The sequence below is a fragment of the Musca domestica genome, unplaced genomic scaffold, assembly GCF_030504385.1.
Source record: "Musca domestica strain aabys unplaced genomic scaffold, Musca_domestica.polishedcontigs.V.1.1 87, whole genome shotgun sequence".
NCBI classification, from domain to species: Eukaryota; Metazoa; Arthropoda; class Insecta; order Diptera; family Muscidae; genus Musca; species Musca domestica.
In genome coordinates, this window is record NW_026712423.1 from 1,482,007 (window position 1) to 1,496,363 (window position 14,357).

Sequence of the window (14,357 nt, forward strand, 5' to 3'; positions counted from 1 at the left end):
ATTCCATGGCGAATCTGTTGGATACCATTATTGCGCGCTCCGCAATTAAATTTTCCTCCAATCATTGATTTTGAAAATATTTTGTTTTTGTTTTTCAAAACAATAAATACTAACATAAAATTGGGAGGAGTCGGGCACATTTAAAATTGCAATCAGCTGGTAGCTCTACCACCTTTTTATTGTACCATGGGTATTTATTTCTCAATAGAACTGAAAAATGTTGCATGGACATTGGATTATGGTCAGAATAGAAGCCTTTTGCTTTTGGTGTTGAAATGGACCAAAAACAGCAAAATTGTCTGATTTTGCAGTTGCTTTACAGGTCGCAATTATAGACCAATCCATGCGGAATTTAGCATGGGGCTAGAGCTTAGAGCGGGACAGAAGCCTTCCAATTTGGTCATCAGGTAATATTTAGGGGGTAAAAAAGACCATAACATTTGTGTTAAATAAATGTCAAATTTCCAATAGACGAAATATTGGTCCCCGACATAGGAAACTATGTATGGAACTTCCTATCTCGCCGAGCTGAATAAATCAAGCTACGTATGTCCGTCCGGCCGTCTGTCCGTCTGTTTATTTGTAATCACGCTGCAGGTCGCAATTATGACCTGATGCTCACGAAATTGAAAATGGAGGTGGGGTTAGGGTCAGAATAGAACCCTATTGTTTTTCGAGATAATCGCAAAATATTTGGGAGTTGAAATGGACCAAAAACCTATCTTCCTATTTCGACAAGCTGAGTCGATCTAGCTATGTATGTCCGTCTGTCCATCTGTCCGTGGGTTAGTATGGTTAGTGTCAGAATAGAACCTTATTGTTTTTGAAGATAATCGCAAAATATTTAGGAGTTGACATTGACCAAAAACAGGGAAATTTCCATGTTTTTGCAGTTGCAATTATAGGCCAATCGAAATTTAGCCTAGGGCTAGAGTTTACGACTGGGAAAAAGCCTAACATTTTGTTCAGCCATTGAATAATATGTAGCGGGTAAAAAAGACCATAACTTTTATGCCTGAAATACGAAAATTTCCACTAAACCAAGAATATTTTTATTCTGGCGAAGTCACATCTGCACGAAAATGTCACCTCTGATCGTTACATTGATGCTCATATCCAAGATATCGTATAAATAGCAAAATATGTACAATTTCATATATCAATGAAGGGAATGTTAGTTAGACCGCTTATAACTCAAGACTGGACGGATTTTGACAATTAACACATATTCGGAATGGTCTCTTGCCAGAAAAGGATAAAATATAAGTAAATCGCGTGAAAATATCCTAATACAAAAGTGAATATTTTTTTATATTTTTTATCGCGTGAGATTTTTCATATTTGACTTACAATATTGAGTTTTACGTTTGGTAATATTTTCACTATACAACACTATATTTTGGGAGTTTATATTCAAGTCGAAAATTTCGTCCGATCAAGAAATTTTGCATGATATTATGGTTAGGGTTAGATTAAAATGGACCAAGAATTAAATCTTTCCTGATCTTGCAGTGCCTCTACAGGTAACAATTTAAAACCAATCGACACGAAATTTTGCATGAGGTTAGGGTTTAGGACAGCACAGAAGTGTAGCATTTTAGACGACCTTTGAAATATATTTAGCGGGTAAAATGAAGTTCAACTTTTGTGTTAAATTGTTTTGGATAATTATCAGCACGACATTGAGTGTAAGGTAAATATTCCAGGTAAAACAACCAAGGGTAACATTTGTGCAGGACAGTATGGCATTATTTCAAATAATCGACTAAATGAGTTTGGAATTTAAGAGGTTTTCCAATATATTACAGTGTTGTAGGGTACCACATTGTCTGCCCCGCATGGCAGTAGCCTTTGCATACTTGTTTTTTATTTATTTGTTTTTTTTTTTTTTTGTTTGTTTTTGAAATTTTTGTCATATTGTCATTGGTATGAAATATTTGAACCAATACAATAGACAACTCACGCATTAAAATCCTCACATTTGTTATTTCAATTTTGCATTTTAATTAAAATACATTACAATTGATATTCAACAGTGCATGACACAGGTTCCCCCCCAAACACACACGCCAATGTAAATCTGCTCGCAGTTCCATCTGTTGCAAACTTTTATAATCCTACTGACATAAATGTGATAATGATAATAATTTTCATTTCAAATGCTTTTAAAACTCCAACAAACAACGGAAAATGAGAATCTCTTTCACCCACACACATGTATGAACATAAACACACCGTATTTCCACCTACACTAACTGTTTAATGGAAAGCTGTACGGCTTGGATGAGTTGAATATCCTGCAGTAAGTGGAAGCACTAGACACGCTTGTAAATTGCCAAAACTAACTTGCAACTAATTTGCACTTGAACTTTTGATTTTAGAAGATATGTTTTTGGAATGTTTGTTTGAGCGTGAGTACATAATGATATACACACGTATGTTTGTAGATGTGATGGCAAATAATAAATGTGTATTCTGGGTTTCATCACAGTATTCATGATAGCAGATATGTATGATTAAGAAGGTATTATAAGGGGGAAATGGACTACTTCGCCAATTTTTAACTCGGATTTTATTTCCCATGACAAAATAGAATTTCAACTTTAGAGAGCCACCAATGAGTCATTAAAAGATGACAAATATTTAAAACCTGTAAGGAAATGTCAAAAGTCGATCGGGCGACTATATGATACTTTAAACCACTATGCGTATGCGTAGCTAGTAGAGCTATATTCGGTTTTTTAAAATGTTAACAGAATTCCAAATGGATACTACACCCTAAGACAGAAAATTGTCTTTGCAGGTCCACGTCTTCGTATAGCCCTAATATAACAGTACCTCCCTATATTTGGTATTTTGATGATTTTAGCGACATTATTCACTGGAATTGTTTCAAATTTGGTATTTGAAGTTCCAAATGGATACTACACCCTAAGATAGAAAATTGTCTGTGCAAGTCTATGTCTTCGTATAGCCCCCATATAACGGTACCTCCCGATATTCGGTATTTTGATGATTTTAGCGACATTATTCACGGGAATTGTTTCAAATTTGGTATTTGAAGTTCCAAATGGATACTACACTCTAAGACAGAAAATTGTCTTTGCAGGTCCACGTCTTCGTATAGCCCCAATATAACGGTGATTTTAGCGACATTATTCACTGGAATTGTTTCAAATTTGGTATTTGAAGTTCCAAATGGATACTACACCCTAAGACTGAAAATTGTCTGTGCAGGTCCACGTCTTCGTATGGCCCCCATATAACGGCACCTCGCTATGTTCGGTATTTTGATGATTTTAGCGACATTATTAACCGGAATTGTTTAAAATTTGGTATTTGAAGTTCGTTATGGGAACTACAGTCTGTGACAGAAAATTGTCGGTGCGGGTCCAGTTTCGAATTTGAATATGGTAATGGCTTATGACAAACAATGCATATGTATGTCCACGTCGTATAGACCCCAATATAACGGCTATATTCGGTTTTTTAAAATGTTAACAGAATTTTTTAAGGATTTTATTTTTTGAAAATTTCCAAATTCGTTGCAAATGGTGGAGGGTATTAAAAGTTCGGCCCGGCCGAACTTACTGCTTTTTAACTTGTTTCTAATTTCGGCTGATATTACATGTATGATGAGCAATAACCGTACAATCGGATGAAGATGTATATAGCGAAGCTATATAATAATCTGAACCGATTTCGATAAAATTTGGCACAGGTATTTTCGAGCGGTATCTGATGCCCAATATTAAATGTAATAAATTACGTATGTGAGAAGATGAAACATATATATGGGAGCTAAACATTAATTTAAACACTAATTTCTAATATCTAGTAACAACGATTATTGGTGTGAAGGACATATTAAGCATTTGAGGGATTTATCACCTAATCGGATGAAACATATATATGGGAGCTGAATCTATATCTGAACCGATTTTCTCCAAATTTAGGGTTCTTGTTTCTAGGATGAATACTGTCGGATGTGCTGAAACACATTCTATTTGGGTAAATATTACACATTTGGCGCAGAATAAAATTGAAATCGGACGAAGATATATATGGGAGGTATATCTAAATTTGAACCGATTTTCACCAATTTCAATAGGGGCCAAAAAAACTGACTTGTGGAAAGTTTAATTTCAATTAAACAATACTTGTACTTTGACGGACGGAAGGACAACTATAAATCGAATCAGAATGCGATTTTATTCAGATCATCAAAGGAACTATGTACTATCTCGCTTCCTTCTACACAGAGTGAGATAAAAAACTTCAACAAAGTCGAACGCAAAAAATTTAAATTTTTTTCATCGGCTTTTATAGCGGCCCACACCATAACCGTGGCCAACGCTTGGCCGGTGGCCAACCGAAGGTGCACATTTTCAGCTGACCTCCTCGGCAAGTAAGCACGATCATTTTGTTTGTTTACAAATTCCTGGACAATGAATGTTTTCTATTCGGAGAAAACCAAAGTCGGCAGTTCACCACTTTCGGCCAAGCGAAGCAACTATATAGCTCTTTTTTTCTTACACTTTTTGGAATTTCATTTTTTAATATTTTCCGAATGGAATGTTGCGATATGTTCAGCTCACTAGCCATTTTTCGGTCACTGCGACGCGGGTTTCAATCAAGTCGTTTCTTAACTTTTCGAACCACTTCTGCTGATGTTGCTGTTTTCTTACCTCCACTTCCTTGACGGCGGGCTAAGCTATCAATATCACGGTAACGAGCGATGGTTCGAGACACAAAAAATGTATTCACATGTAAATGCTGGAGTGCTCTAACGATAGTCACTTGTGGTTTTCCAGCCAAATATAATGAAATCACGCTATCACGCTTGAAGTCCATCGCGAATAATTTATTTTTCTGGAAAATTCTCACCCAAATGCTTTTGTACGCTTATAAACGATTTAATGAGCTATCACTGGAATAATTTTGACAGCTGTCGGACGAGTGGCTTAGAATTTTCATCTCACCCTGTGTATGGGATTTATATTCAAATCTGTCCCATATAAAATTTTGCAGAGGTATTTTTATGCTGTATCTGATAGCTGGCACCAAATATCGTTGTTGTGAAGAGCATTTAACGGGTGTGAGAGATTTAAATACAAGATTGGATGGAATATATATATATGGAACCTATAGCTATATCTTAACCGATGTTCACCAAATTTGGCTGAATTCGTTCATATGTGCCAACATCCATTTCAATCGGGTTAATAGTAAATATTTGGTGCACAATACACTTGATACCTAGTAAGGAAATATATGACAGTTATATCCAAATCTTATTTTTGTGGTAATTTCTGATCACCTCTTCGAGAAATAACATTGACCGGAAACGTTTAAAACTGTAAAAGACCAATCATATCGTTGCCTGTGTGACATTTCGCCCTGCCTCGTTGAAGTTAAATGTTGTCCAGATCTATACCACCCAACTCCGACCATAAAAGTCATAGATCATCTCCAAATAGCACAATTCATTCCATGGCAATCGTGACCCACCCTCGTTTCTGAAATTGCAGGGCCCAATGGATCCGCTAAGACATTGGTCACTCATTGAGGATGAGAAAAATTTTAAATACAATGACTCCTGTTTTTTCCCCCCCTAGTTGTTGACTTAGCTACAAAATTGGAAATGGGTTTAATCACTCACGAAAAACTTTCAATGAAGTTGTCTATCATATTTATGTCCTGGACTCATTCAGCCAAGACTGTACATAACAGCTTTTCGTACACATGCATCCGCTCCAACCACGTCAGCAAGAAAATGATAAGTTGTATTGTTATAAACTTACTAAAGTTCATCCGATTGTGCACCAAATCTGTAATATCACTACAAAATGGATGGAATTTTGCACATTCAACTGAATATATACTGGAAATACACTCAATCTATATAAAGTGTGAGATAAAAAAAAACGCCATAATTTTTACATATTCTTTTAATTTTATTGAATGAAAGCAAAAAATGTAGGAAATATCATCAAATTTTAGAATAAGTTTAGATCTGTTCGAATTGGTCACATTTGGCACGAATTATGGCCTTTAAACGGCCAATGTCATACGCTGCTCCAATATTGCTCTGCGGTATTTTGATACATTCCCGGCGAAACGCTTGCTTGAGTTGACACTTTGGTATTTTTTAGTGTCAACCTTACTTTCCAAAACACTCCAGACGCAATAGTCCAACGGATTGATATCCGGAGATTTTGGTGGAAATTGTGCGCTGTAAATGAAATGAACGAGGAACCTCATTTTTAACCATTCTTTGGTGGCCGACGCTTGAGACAGAAAATTGCCTGTGCAGGTCCACGTTTTGGTATAGCCCCCATATAGTAGTACCTCCCTATATTCGGTATTGCTATGATTTTGGTATAGCCCCTATACTGATGCTTTTACAGATATCATCCACCGGAATTGTTTCAAATTTCTTATTTGAAGTTCATAGTGGGTAATACAGCATGCGACAGAAAATTTACTAAGCATGGTCCGGTTTTTTTTGTGTAGCCCCCATATAACGTTACCACTCTAAATTTGGTACATGGATAATTTTAGCGACATTATTCACCTTGGTTGTTGCAAATTTTTTATTTTAAGTTCATAATGGTTACAACAGTCTATGACAGAAAATTGTCTATACACGTCCAGGTCTTCGTATAGACCCCATATAACGGTACCACCCCATACTTCGAGTTTTGATGATTTCAGCAGTATTGTTCACCGGAATTGTTTCAAATTTCGTATTTCACTTCGTAATGGTCTGTGTCAGAAAATTGTCTATGCAGGTCTTCGTTCTCGAATATTCCCTGTATAACGGTACCCCCTATATCCGGTACCAAAATTTTCATTCAAGTGCGAATAGGTTTCTGCTTATGTTCACTTCCAGACGAAATCACTAATAAATGAAAAGGGAACTCGTTGCGGAAAAATATGCAATTGAATGTGCTGATATTGCTGACTTTCACATCCGACCTTTACCTGCGGCACGTATTACGATGTGGCAAATTTAAATCAACTTATATGTCATATAATATATATTATATATCTTCAATTTCTATAAGATATTTGATTTGTAGAGTTATATATTCTATCCTCCTTTGGCCCTTTTTGATCGTAGTTAGATGCAGATATTACGGTGTGCGAACTCTCAGAAAGTTGAAAGAAAAGTGCCGATATTAATGTACATTTAATGATGTATGGACCAAATAGTGGAACACCGTTTGGCCCTGGATATTTGTAATAATATAGTGCTGCTTTTCGCACCTTATCTGTTTATATTAGAAACTTTCTAGTATTAAACCTATCAGCTTTTCTATATTCTATGTAATCGTGGAATAATTTACTCATAGAAATACTTACCCTCTAAACAACGAGCTTCAATAAGACACCCTCAATTATAAACAACAATTGACAATAACCAAATTTTGCAAACGAAAAAAAAAAATGTTTATCAACTAGCAAATTCATCAAAATTCAATTAAAACTCTGTCCAAAACCATTTTATTCTATAAGCGCTTGTCTATTGTTTCGAAAAATGCATTTCATTTATTTCAGCCTTCTTTACAATGCTTAAACCACTTTATTATATGTTTTTAGCAAATTTCTATAAACAAACACAACAAAATGATTAAACGAAAGAAAAAAAAAAAAAAAAAAACAATAAAAAACACATTTTGCATTGTTTTCCTTTTACTGACCATTCTTTTAAAGCTTGTGGCAGCCACAGCATTTTTGCGCGAAAAGAAAATGGAAAATGAACAAAGCATAACCAAACTTCATTTTGAATGCATTCATTCGAAGTGTTAAGCGAAAATTATTTTAGTTTTCTTATTTTCAAGCGTGCAGGGCAGAGGCAGCTTCAGTTGTTGAGGCACAGCAGAGGCAGCAGCAACTTCTGACAGGCATTGGAAAAAAGTTTGTTGAGTTCTGTTGAGAAGAGAGAAAATGAAAAAAAAAAAAAAAAAAACAGCAGCAACGTTATTGAATGGTGAATTGGTGGATAACAAATATGCAACCAAGAGATTATTTTGTGTTAATTTTCAGCTGCACACCCTATATCTTTGAAAGTTCGAATAGTACTGAAAGATATAAAATAATGCAGCAAAGTATGGTAAGAGCTAGAACTTATATTTTTTCCAAAGAATTCTCACTTTATGTAATTGGCTTGGTTTTTGAATGAAATTACATTTTTATTACAATTCTAAAAGATACAGAAGTATTTCCACTGTACGAGCTAGAGATAAATTTTGGATGAGGAACACGTTTCATGTGATTGGGGGAGAAGTATGTTGTCAATTTGTACATTTCTAGCCTAAAAGGTACTAAAAGTTACAAAATAGAACCAATTTTTACTACGTTACCGAATTGCTATTTTAATCCCTTTTAACTACACTCCATTGGCAGTGGGAAGAAAAAGTGGGAAACTGACTCATCTGTTTGAGATACAACAAGTAAAAAAGTTGTAAATTCGGCCGGGCAGATCTTTAAATATCCTCCACAATTTGGTTCAAATTTGACAATTTTCGAAAAAAAAAATAAAATCCATTAAAAATTCTGCTAAACTCTTAAAAACACCGAATGTAGCCGTATATTAGGGTCTATACGACGACGTTGACCTGCATAGGCAACTTTTGCCATAAGCTTTGATAATATTCAAAAGCTTAACCAAAAAAATCTGTTTATAATGTAGCTAAAATAAATAAAATACCGAATATAGGGAGTTACAATACGTGGACCAGCACAGACAATTTTCTGGCCTAGGCTGTAGTATACATTACGAACTTCAAATACATAATTTGAAATAATTCAGGTAAATGTCGCTAAAATCATCCAAATACCGAATATCGGGGGTACCGTTATATGAGGCTATACGAATATGCTGTAGTATACATCACGACCCTCAAATACCAAATTTGAAACAATTCCGGAAAATAATGTCGCTAAAATCATCGAAATACCGAATATCGGAGGGTACAGTTATATGGGGGCTATACGAAGACGTGGACCTACATGGCTCATTTTCTGTCTTAGGCTGTAGTATCCATTACGAACTTCAAATACCAAATTTGAAACAATTCCAGTGAATAATGTCGCTAAAATCATCGAAATACCGAACATCGAGGGGTACAGTTATAGGGGGCTATACGAAGACGTTGACCTACATAGCCCAATACCAAAATCCTGCAGACATAATATAAATTTCAGTAAATTTTTATCAACTTACTTCATCTTGTTCGGAAGCTCGAGTGATTTCCACAGATGAACAGACGGACAGACGGACTGACATTGATAAATCGACATAGAATTTTATGACGATCAAGAATATATATACTTTGTGGGGTCTAAAATGTATATTTCGAGGTGTTACAAACAGAATGACAAACTTAATATACCCTCCATACTATTGTGGAGGGTATAAAAAGCACTTAAAGTTTACAAAATGGTACGATATTATTGAGCGATTGTTGTTAGTTACAACTTTAAAATGTTGCATTTGTGTCACTTTTTGCTTGGAGGGATAAGATGCCCCGGAATTTTTAGTTATTTTTACTTTAACGGTATAAAAATACTTATTGTTTCAAAAAGATTATTGAGCGATTGTTGTGACTTAGAACTTTAAGTTTTGCATGCAGGCCATTTTCCAGCGAGGTATTTTTTAATTTCCCAGCTTGAGTATACAAAAAATCTTTAATGTTAACAAAAACGCAGATACGTTCGGTCGGGCCGAACTTTTAATACCCTCCACCACTTTGAGGGATCTCGAAATTTTTCAAAATAATCCGTCGAAAAATACTACTTAAATGAAAACCGTTATATGGGGGCTAAACATAAGTAATTTTTTGTTATGGGCTGTAGCGCCGATTTTGAACTTCAAGCGCGAAAATTTAAACAATTCCATTGAATAATGTCGCTAATATCATCAAAGCGCCAAATGCCGTTATATGTGAGCTATACGAAGACTTGGACCTCCATAGACAATTTGCCGTCATAAGTTGTAGTATTCATTAAATTCAAATTTTCAAATTCTGAAACAATTCCGGTCAAAAATGCCACTAAAATGATCAAAATAACAAAGATCGGTATAAACCGTTATATGGAAGATATACAATATCGTGGATCTATACAGACTATTCTCCTCCAGATGGTAGGCTACTCAGAAGGAACTCCTTTTGTGGATTTTCAAACAATTCCGTTGAAAAATGTGGCTAAAACCATTAAAATACCGAATATCGAGAGATGTTATGTGTTATATGAGGGATATACGATATCGTGGACTTATGTAGACAATTCTCTTCCAGGGGCCGTAGTACTCACAAGGAATTCCTTGTGTAGAACTTCAGACAATTCTATTAAAAATGTGGTTAAAATCGTTAAAATTCCGAATATCGGGGGGTACCATTATGTGGGGGCTATCTGTACAGAATTTTGGTTTCCTATCTTAATTCGTTTTGACTTTAGCTTTATTACAACAGAAGGAAGGACGGACAGATCGTCTAAAATGTTTACGCTGATCAAGAATATATATACTTTGTTGGGTCTAAAATATTATTTCTATGAGATACAAACGGAATGACGAACTTTATATACGCTTCATACTATGTATGTTGGAGGGTATAAAAATGATTCGAAAAAGCTATGACCTTGAAATATAGCATAAGGAAAGTCCTTCGTGTGACGTGCCATCATCTCCATTAGAAATAGGCTTCTATTCTAACCCTCACCAAAACTCCGTGGATTTCCTGAAGATTGGACCATAATTGCGACTCACATAGCTGGACCTCAGCTTGTCAAGATAGGAATATCGATATGTAGCAAGTGTATCTTTTTCAAGGTTTTTCAATCTTGTTCGCTTAATCAAATTTATAACGCATCGCATTGTAGGGTGTAACAAACTGACGTTATTAAATCAGATTTGATATCATCGAAAAAAGGGAGTTTTAAAAAATTAGCATTTTCCATTTCATCGACCAAAAATAATGGGAATATCTTCAATAATTCTAATCTTTATAAACAATAAACCTGACTCCGTACACAATTTCGGGTCGATCGGACGATATGTAGTTTGATTACAACTTAGCATGGGCAGTCTAATACAAATGGCTGGATCCATTTTCTTTTAATATGAAAAGGAGGAATAATATTTGAAATTTAGAAGGAATGCCAGTTAACTTGGTAGAACTGGAGAATGAAACATTTTCCGCATGCATTAAATCTGCACAGTAATCATCCAATGGTGCAGTAATATCAATTTTGAGTGGGAAAGCGTGCAAAGTTTAATAAAGTCAAACGATAAAATCTCTTTTATCCTCTTATAACACTTATTTTAAACTCAAGTGTTTCCAACATATCAGCTAACTTTAGCTGAATCCCCGTAATATGTAGAGTGTTAAACAATAGCATTCTGTTATTTATTTCTGCTGTTTGTTTTTCTTCGTTTTATTTTATGTTAAGTTTAACCAAATTTACGATTTTTTTCTCGTCCACAAGAGTTGAGGAACCGTAGTATTTCTCAACCAACCAAGCACCGTGTTATACGTTTTTTTCTGCAAGTTTTACAACTTTTAGCATAACAATTGTAAAACTTAAATTGCTTAATTATTTACTCTAGATTTTGTTCGCTCTCCATCATACATTCCTTCGTAGCGTATTATTAAGGGTGAGAAATGGGAGAAGGAATTTAGTAGACTGAAATTTCAGGGTCGACATGTGTAAAGATAAACAAACTCTCCAAATTCGGTCAAATAAGTCAATGCGTGAATATTCAGAACGTATATTAGAGTTATACAAACTATTCTTAATTTTCATCACTCCAATAGAAAGTATCCTTTATATGCCCGTCTTTGTCATCAATGTTGTACAACAAACCCGTACAACTTAGTATCAATTGGTTGGAAGGTGATTATTGAAATTTCATTGTTTATTGATGATCTGAATTTATATAGAAAACAAATTATTTAGTTATTTGTTATTTAGTTAAGAAAAATAAATTGAAATAATAATAAACGCATTTTTGCAAGGACTTTCCAGCACGTACAAAGTCTGATAATTAAATGCAACATACATATAGACTTGATTTACTAGTGATATGTGGCGTATAATTATCTTATCATAAAAAGAAAATAGATCATACGTTACAGTGAACTAAGTAAAGAACAGCTCAATTCATTACTGCGACTTACCTATAGCAAGTAAATAACATAAAGACTTTACAACACAAAAGGCAGAATTTTAACACCCTTCGCCATGATGAAATAAAATTGTGAAAAATATGATAAAATATGAAATATCCGAATGCACCCTTTCTATATCTTTGCAATTCTAAATTTTTATATATGTTTAAGACTCTCAAAATGAAGAATATCTGATGGCAGATGTCTACTATTTTAAAAATCCACTGTGAAATTGAAAAAAAAAAAAACAAGTAAAAAAACATTAAGTTCGGCCGGGCCAAACTTTTAATACCCTTCACCTTAGGGTAAAGGAAACATTTAAAGAAATGTGGCAAAAACCATTAAAATGCCGAATATCGGGAGGTACCGTTCTATGGGGGCTATACCAAATCGTGGACCTACAAATGCAATGTTTCGTCAAAGGAGCTAGAACCCATTATGACCAACAAATACCAATTTTCAGGCAAATCCGTGAAAAAATGTGTCAAAAAAATTAAAATACCGAATATTGGGGTGGTACCTTTATATGGGGGCTATACCAAAACGTGGTCGAATACTTACAATGTTTTGCCACACGCATAGGGACCCGTTATGACCTCCAATTTTCAATTTTCAAACAAATCAGTGAAAAAATGTGGCATAAATCATCAAAATACCGAATATCGGGAGGTACCGTTTTATGGGGACTATACCAGAACGTGGACCGATATATCTCATTTTCAATACTAACCATTCTAGACACAATACAAGTTGCTCTGCTAAATTTTGGCGCTATCCTCAAAAAATTCATAATATAGCATGTTATACTTCCAAAGTACCAAATTATCGTAAATTTCGTTGGAAAACGGGGACAAAATCTTCGGAAGACCTAAAATCGGTGGAAAAATATTTAAAGTGGCTTTAAATATAACGACAAGATTTTTAGCAGGATATTTGGGGCATCAAATATATGAAATTGGCTGAGAATAAATACATGGGAGCTTTATCTAAATCTTAACCGATTTCTAATTAAATTGGCAAATTTATTATTGCAACCAAATTCCGCCACACATTCTTAATTTCATTGGAATCGGAAATACATATCGCGTTTGGTACATCAAATACACGAAATCGGTCGAAAATATATATGGGAGGTATTTCCAAATATGTACCGATTTTAATATAATTTGGTAAATTTATTACTGTGTCATGCGTAACTTCATTGGAATCCAAAAAACACATATCTTGTATTGTGCATAAAAAATGTGAAATCAGCCGAAAATATATATGAGAGCTAGATCCAAATCTGAACCGATTTCAATATAATTTGGCAAATTTATTTTTGTTGCAAATTCCGTTACAAATTTCGAGACTGTATCTGTAATGGATCGATAAATATGTGCATATAAAATCTAAATTTTTGGGATGAACCTCCGATTCTGGTGCCATATCTACAGTTTCGAGTAGAACTTCAAAAATCTATATAGCCTATGTTACTTTCAGGCGATGTTGTAGTATACTTGGAAATTTTCAGGAAAATCTGTACAAACAAACATACAAACATATTCCTCTTTTATAGATGTTGAAGCCACCCCCCACCCCACAAAAAATATTTATCTTAGGACAACAACTTGACCATATACAAAGGCATCCCAATATTTTGAGATATATTTCGAAACGTTTAATATGGAGATTTGAAAATTTATAAAGAGCTTTAGATTACTTCAAGAATCATTGCTTTGAAAATGGATCATTGGTGACCCTGTATAAGGTTTAGTTTCTTCAAGGGGGAGAAAGCCTTCCAATGCAAAAAAAAAAAACGAATTGTTGACCATTGTTAAAAAAAGCGCCATAATAATGTTCGTACTTTTACCCCTAATGTGGTCAAGGCACTATATACCTAATATCGAACACTTTCAAGGAATGTTTATATGAAAATTTCCAAAAATTTTAAGGTTAAAGTTACTTTGTGATGTAAACTTCCAAATTTTTTATTTGTTTCAGTATACTCTGACAAATCATTATGGGAGACCATTATATGCGTCGTTCTTTCGCCGATTGGGCTCTAGAGCAGTTGGCAAATGGCCCGTTGTTTTATAGCAAAATTGTGTTCAGCGATGAGGAGCATTTTTGGCTTAACGGGTTTGTTAATAAGCAAAATTGCCGCATATGGAGTTGGACCAATCCACAAGAGACCCT